This window comes from Nicotiana tomentosiformis, chromosome 2 (assembly GCF_000390325.3).
Source record: "Nicotiana tomentosiformis chromosome 2, ASM39032v3, whole genome shotgun sequence".
NCBI lineage: Eukaryota > Viridiplantae > Streptophyta > Magnoliopsida > Solanales > Solanaceae > Nicotiana > Nicotiana tomentosiformis.
In genome coordinates, this window is record NC_090813.1 from 77,668,276 (window position 1) to 77,675,834 (window position 7,559).

General features: G+C 34.6%; 1 long non-coding RNA gene across 8 annotated transcripts; it reads left to right on the forward strand.

Annotated features, from left to right (window-relative positions):
- Window positions 1-334: 334 nt before the first annotated feature.
- LOC104099514 (uncharacterized) lies at window positions 335-6,987 on the forward strand. 8 transcript variants are annotated; one of them, XR_011414007.1, is made up of 9 exons: window positions 335-555; window positions 659-717; window positions 2,119-2,257; window positions 4,208-4,691; window positions 5,081-5,212; window positions 5,367-5,494; window positions 5,643-6,144; window positions 6,310-6,369; window positions 6,785-6,987. It is a non-coding gene; the product is annotated as an uncharacterized lncRNA (long non-coding RNA). The 8 variants fall into 8 exon arrangements; XR_011414006.1 differs by having other exon boundaries at window positions 6,316-6,369; window positions 6,615-6,987; XR_011414002.1 differs by having other exon boundaries at window positions 5,643-6,369; window positions 6,615-6,987.
- The last annotated feature ends 572 nt before the right edge of the window (window positions 6,988-7,559 follow it).

Below are 7,559 nucleotides of genomic sequence, written 5' to 3' on the forward strand. Positions count from 1 at the left end.
TTCAAAAAAATTCATCAGTTTTGAAAATCTCATACAAAATTGATTATCAAATTTGAGGGGATGATGAAAATCACTCTAAAAGGATCTTGGAAAGGAATCAGACGGCAATAACTAATACGTCGAAGTGTTTAATCGGACACAATACAAGCTCATACTTTGGGGATAAAGTAGTAACTTCAGATGTTGTTCACTTAATCTTTAGTAAAATCACATACCAATTTATATATTATATTTTTCTCCTATCTAATAAGAGGGAGTTAGCACTCGCCTGGACGATGTTCAAGGGTAATATTGTCTTTCCATCTAATTTTTTTATTGGATTATATCGACCAGTTTTGGAAACCCGGCAGTCACCGTTCTCTCTACAAGCTCTTCTTTGGCTTCTCTCTTCTTCTTATCGGAACCAAGGCAGACAGCTCTTTGGCAGATGCAGGTTGCCAGGTTCTCTGTATCAAAAGGTTAACACCCAGTTCTTTGTATCAGCAATATCAGAAAAGCTCCACGCTCTGTCAGTTTCCCAGTTTCAAAACCCTTTATTCCAACAATCTGTTTGAGGTTAGTTTGCCCATTTCAGGATTTGTAGGGTGACTCATATTTTGGTAGGACAACACGTGCAGTCTATTCTTAATTCCCTCTAAGACGTCTGTTCTCTCTCTAGATTTTACAGGTCCTCTTTGTTCTCAACTTTACGGTTTATAGATTTTACAGTTTCTTCAGGTGAGCGTTCTATTAGCACTGTTTTCTGTTAATTTAGTTTGCATTATTTCGGCCCCTTTGATTCTGATTTCCTTTATCACATATTTCCAATACTACGGAGTATTATCTTTTGCAATTTTCTATTATTTGAATTTTGTGTTCCCGTTGCTGCTTTTTGTTGCTCTGTAAGTGTTTGAGAAAATTCTTCAATGAATTAGGATTTCCATAAGATTTTCTTATTATCTTTGGGTTTAATTTGTTGCTTCACTTGGGAAGAGAACGGGCTGGTTGGACCTGCTTTGGATTTCGATATGAAAAGATAATACACGGACGAACTATGCCCTCTCTTTAACTTGGGGTGTTTAAAAAAGAACGAAAAACTTTTGATACTTGTAATCATTAACCGGTCATAACATTCGTGTCGTCGAAAAAACTTCTAAAATTTATGATCTTTAATATGACAAGGCTATGAAAGCTTCCATTAGGGGTTAAGTGTAAAGTAGAGTCTCTGCAAGTTGGATATTGATAGATAGATAATTCACCCCTGGTAAAAAATTGGTAACTTACGCAAAAAGCTAAAATGAAGTTGATAAACTAAATACACTGGATTAAAAAAAAGGGAGTCTTTGTGTAAAATTAAGCAAAGTGAGACAGTATAAACAAGTTGCTGATATCTATTGCAAAAATAAAAATACAGCTAACTATTTAGCCAATTCTGAAATATGTAATAAGAATAGATCTATATAAGTTTATGATATCTCAAAGTAAACTTCACTAATAAGTTATCACCATAGCATGACCAGTATGATAGAGAGTTAGTAGTTGTTATTGCCAAGGTTTCTTCAAAACATTCTGTTAAGAACAATGGGAATTATGATAAAAACCTATGTAGAGATTCTTATTGATCTTTACCTGTGTAAGATATTCCTTGCATTGATCTTTACCTGTGTAAGATGTTCCTTGCATTAGAACTTAGTATGAATGATGTGCTAAGTAAATATTTGAACAAACATGTTTATCACTTTATTTCTAGCGATTATCACTCCTACCTAATGGCGAACCACATATAGAAGAGTGCCTCCTGAAGCACCCATTAAACTGCTAATGAGTATATATCATTGAATTGATATTTTAATACAATATGATATAAATCGTTCGTTAAGCACCCATAGCATTGGATAGTCTTCTGGTGCATGGGGTTAAGAGGATTCACAAAGGGTGCTAAAACACTTCGCCAGAGAATGGTTTAGAAGTAATCTATTCATTTGGAACTTATTTATTTATGTCCATGTACTGACTGATGTACAATTATTCAGAAGATTCATATTTAGCTAGAGTAATACAAAAAAAATGATGAATTTATCTTTAAATGTAAAATGACAACCACTTTTTCAGAAGTATGGTTCTTCTCTCTTTTCACAGGTTACGGGTTGCGGCTAAGACAGACCCACACAGAGAAGGGTGATTGCTCGAGCACCCATTGACTTGAAATTCTAGGTCCGCCACTGGTCCAACTCTTAAATCTTTTTGTGCTGATTTTTTCTTCCACTGGAAACATGAGGTAACGCCCGAAGTTTGAATTCAATTCAATCATAGAACAAAATAGTGCTCCATTATAGCACCTATTCCTACTCTCTTAGCTTTCTTTTAATTGTCTCTTGCAAAATCCTGCAACTTGAGTCAATGAGCATCGTATATTAGTTCTCTGGTTCCTAATTTTTTCTTCTTTAATACTTTATTATCTTTCAAAGAAAAGCTTTGTGAAAAAATGCACGTCTTTAAACTGTAAAGTCATCTATTTGTTGTTTTACATGATCATCTGATACTTGGGTCGCACAAATGAATGGTAGAAATTAAACAATTTATCAGCTATAAAGAATTTATCAGGAATTCGCAGATAAATGACCAATTTGTAAGTCCTTTTATTTCTCCCAGTGATTTTTTCCTTCCTTCCTTCCTGAATGAGAACTATACAATTTATGATAAAATTGTATGCATAGAAACACGATTATTTACATCTGTTGCTAATGTTATTCAATATTGATAATTCTCTGTATTGCTTGGCTAATGTGTTGAGTCCATTTTCATCAGATGGGGAGTGACTGTTTCGTTTATCTTATCGATCTAAGATTTCTCAAAGTTCTCTATCTCCAAACAGTTCTCCTCTTGCTCCTCTGTTCCTAATGTTGCTACTGGAGTTTTCTCTCTGGATTATTATTTTCTGGTGGATATTCTTCTTTTTATTATTTGTTTCTTCTATCATCTGTTTTATCTTCGATGACATGTTAGGAAATTGTGTTTTCTTATGAGGTCTTCAGGCTTTTGGGCACACAAATGCCAAGAGATTTTGTAACGTAGGTGTTTGAGAAATTTATTCGAAGTAGGCTTTCTACTGAAGTGTTAAAAATAGCGCTCGCTACAGCGCTAAAAGCGTGTAGCGACGCGAGGCGAGCGTGTGTCGCTACAGAGGGCCTGTTGCATTGCGATTCAAAATAGCGGTCGCCTCTGCTTGTGTAGCGAGAGGCGACAGTGTGGCGAGAAGCGAGCGTAGCGTCGCTATTTTAAAAAAAAAAAAAAAAAGGCACTTAAGTCGCGATTAGGGCTTGGATGAAATCATTTCTTACGAGCAGCGACCCTTCTTCTCCAGTTCTCCTTCAGCGACAAAATTAGGGCTTGGGTTCACATCTTCTTCTTCTTCTTCCATCGTCAGCCATCAGCGACCCCTTCTTCACCAGGTACGTTTCTTTCTTTTCTTTTCTTCTTCTTCTCCTTTCTTCTTCTACTTTCTTCTTCTTCTGGTCGACCACCATTGCTGGTCTTCTTTTTTCTTTTTCTTCTTCTTTCTTCTTTCTTCAGTGATCGCTGTTTTTCTTCTTCTTTCAGCTCTGTTTTTCTTTCTTCCATCATCTCTTTCAGCTCTGTTTTTCTTCTTCTTTCATTGCTCTGTTTTTCTTCTTCTTTCTTTCTTTCTTTGCTCTGTTTTTGGGTTCTTTGCTCTGTTTCTTCCATCATCTCTTTCAGCTCTTATTTTTCAATTTGTTGCTCTGTTTTTTCAAAATGGAGCAGAGGCAGTCAGGCAGTAGCTTCATTTTGTTTTGTTGCTCTGTTTTGTTGCTCTGTTTTTCAAAATCGAGCAGAGGCAGTAGCTTTATTTATTTGAATGATATATTTATTAATATATTATTATTATTGAGTTTTTGGTTATATGTATATAATATTTTATGTTTTTGTATAAATTGTCGCTTCACATCAAAAAGGCAAGCGCTTCGCTGCGCGCCTCTCGCCTCAGTGAAGCGGGCCCTCGTCGCTATTTGTCGCCGCACGCTATCCAAAACACTGCCTGATAAAATTTGACAATAGTAATTTTTCGAAGCTCTTCAAAATATGGAGGTACACTATAAGAGAGAAACAAAGAGAAGTTTTCTTTTTTACATACAAAAGAAGTTACTGAAACAGTTTGGATCCATGCTTGTGGAAACTGGGAATCTAATGTGACCTCTTTGTCACACAGGGTAATTCAACAGTTTCATTTCTTTTGGATGAATCGCTGATCTTTATTTTGGTTAGCTTGACTGCAGGCAGAGAGACTCTTTACCGGAAATACTGTAAAATAAAATCGCATATTTAGGTATCCCATGTAATTAGTTAGACTTCTAATTTTTTCTTAATATGAACCACATAATATTTAGGAGGCACTTCATTATTGTTCAGGGCTCCTCAAATAAGGCCTGCCAATTAATGTTTACACTGTTTGTAAACTTCTAAATTTCCTTTAAATGTTTTCCCTTTATTTGATACGTCTTTGACTTTGACAGTTAATACCATGTTTTACTTATTAGGAGATTGGTTACTGTTGTGATATTTTCGCTTGGCTTGGAAATTTGTATTTAATTTTAATATGCCCAGCAGCTTTTAGTTGAGTTTGAAGTAATTCACCAAGATGACAAAAGGAACAAAACAAATATGCATTTGAAGAGGTGCTGAAATCCACTCAGGTAAACTTGTTTTATGTGTCTTAAAAGCCTGTATGTGTTACCAAGCTCTTCTTTTTATCAGTTTGAGATTGTGTATGTTGTTGCCAAATTTTTGTTTGACCACTTTTGGGTGAGTTCAATTTATACTGTATTATTTTCATTTTTCCCCTTCTGCTTCAAACTATTTGGTCCTGAAGGGATTTGCGGTGGTCATTTTTTATCTATATTTCGGGTTTATCGTTTTCACTACAGAGGTAATGATGGAACTACTGAAAGAGGTTGTGACAGTAGTTGCCAAAGGAGTTGTCGAAAGGTGAAACTTGCTGGTCACCACGCGCTGACCCGCCATCGATGGTCATTTTGCTAACTCGAAAGTTATTTTGGATAATAACATTGTTTTTATTTGGCAGTTAGTATTGAATTGAGCAAGGGAGAGATGGAGTAGTCCAACTGGTTCAAACAACTTCTAGAATGTACCAAAACATATCATTTTATACATCTCTAAAGACTTTTCAAGGCATGTGATGATAACTTATGATAAGGTAGTTGTTATGGTGCAATTGATTGTCTTTATTCAGAGATAGTGAATTATTCTGTTAAATTCTCTTATGATGAAGGTTTGTCAGTTGTGACTTCCTTATCCTATTGCATTTTATGCCATTACTCAAGGTAATTTGCCTCTTCGTACTGTTGAAGGTGGGGAATTACACTGGTAAAATATTACAAACCAGCAGATGCAACCAATTATACACCTATTTCATGTTTGGATATGCAATTACATGTGGAGATGACATAATAGTTACTGGCTTGAAGATAATATATTGGTAAGCTCCCGTTTATTTTTTCTTGCTTGTACTATGTCCAAATTACTGACGACGATTTATTGGTCTACTAACGATTGGATAGTTCAGAGTGCTTCTCTCATATCTGTATTTCATCTCACATATCTATATTTACTGATGGGTGTTTCAGGTATAACAAGAGTGGCAACTGAGATGGGCACTGTAGCTAATTCTCGAAAGGGAATAGTGGGTTAAATGTGCTTGTGCTAAAAATTCAAATTTTCTATATTCTTGTGGCTATTACATCAATAGTATTTAGTTGTAATCATTACCTATGGTTATCCGGATAGCAGTAGCATTGTAGAGCATTTTACGTCCTCTTTTGCAGATATTGTATTATCATACATACTATTTATATGATGGATGAAAAGCCTACTGGATATATGATAATCCAATTTCATAGCTAGAGATGAGCACTATTTGGGTGATGCCGGAACACTTGAAAAAAACAAGCACAGCTCAACCTGTCAACCTTTATCTAGTTTCTATTATATAGAAGAGCTAAGTGTGGTCGACCAAGGGCAAATTTGATATTTTACTCAATTATAAAAATGCTTTTCTCTTCCAGTGCTTCTTTCGAGAACAATCAGTTCTTTTAAAGAATGGCTTTTTGAGTTCTCTACACATTTAAGGTTAGCTTTTATCTCAATTTTTTCCCAAATTTCTTCCAGTTCGTCGAATTTCACAACTGAAATTCATGTCCTCACTATTCTATCTAATTCTCTCCCCAATTCCACTGCTGATGTGAAGGTTTTTCAATTGTCATCCTCATATAACTGCAATCCTTTTTTTAATAGCTGCAGATTTATTCTCCAGATTATGTGCCCTTCCCTTGGCTAGATTCGCCCGTGTAGCCGGTGAGATTGCAGTTTTTTTCTTCTTCTTTGTTCATTTCATTATTTCGGTTATTATTATTTTATATTTTTGGTGACTATTTGTTGTTATTGTTTTATATGGGTCATTTATGTAAAACAAGATTGTTTTCTGACAGCTCAAAGTGTTGGGAAAGATGTCGTTCTCGAAAAAATTCTCAGCCTGAGTTCAATCCTATTTTATTTTATTTTATGAGTTTTTTCTTATAATTCTATGTGGCTCCACTTAGGTTAAACAATTTGGCAGCTCAAATATTGGGGGGAATCCAGTTCTTAAAGAGTGCAAATTCGTCTTTATTATTGTTACCATAGTCAAAAAGAGTGAAAATTCCTCTCTTTTTCAATATAAATAATGAAAGTTTATGTGGATTGATTTCGTGACGAAAGAATATTGTTGCAGCTCGGGTAGTGGAAGATTCAGTTTTTAAGAGCGCAATGTTAATCTGGCTTCTGCTTTTAGTTGTCACATGCAAGATCATAGGTTTCTGTACTCGACCGTATACAATTTTACTATGTGTTTAACTGTGTGTGACGATATGTAGTAGAATTGTGAAGTTGTTCATATAGTACTGGAAGTTGTCAAAGTGTAACTTTATATCCAAATGAGTTATTTCTGGTTTGACATGAAAAGCAGAGTATTGAATAAGCGAATGAAGTTGCGAATGACTATACTTGGTTGCATGCACCAAATGATTATTTTCTTGAATAATATATTGTATTAACCATGATGTATCCATAAGTTTAAGTTTATTGTTAAAACACTTGTACGTTTTTTCCCGTGTTGTTTGCTTTTGTTCAGATCTAAAGAAGTCTTAAATTCGAAAGTTTAATGTTAAAATAAAGATAGAAATCTTGCTAATTCCTTTTCTTTGAAGGTGTTTTAGAAGTTATGACTTGTGAGTTTCATCTATTCTATTATTCATTACTTTGAAAACACTTGATTACTGATTTGCACCTTTATTATGTATTTGGGGTCAAAAAGAAACTGAGAAATATTATGAAATAAAAGCAACTTAGTAAAACATGAACAAGACATGTTATGAAATAAAAGCAATTTAGTAAAACATGAACAAGAAATGGAGATAGAGAGAAGGAAGAGATTTTCTTCTTCAATTGTGTGTATTTTCCTATCTATTACAAGGCCTTTATATAGGCATGAAAAGTGAAAAAAAATA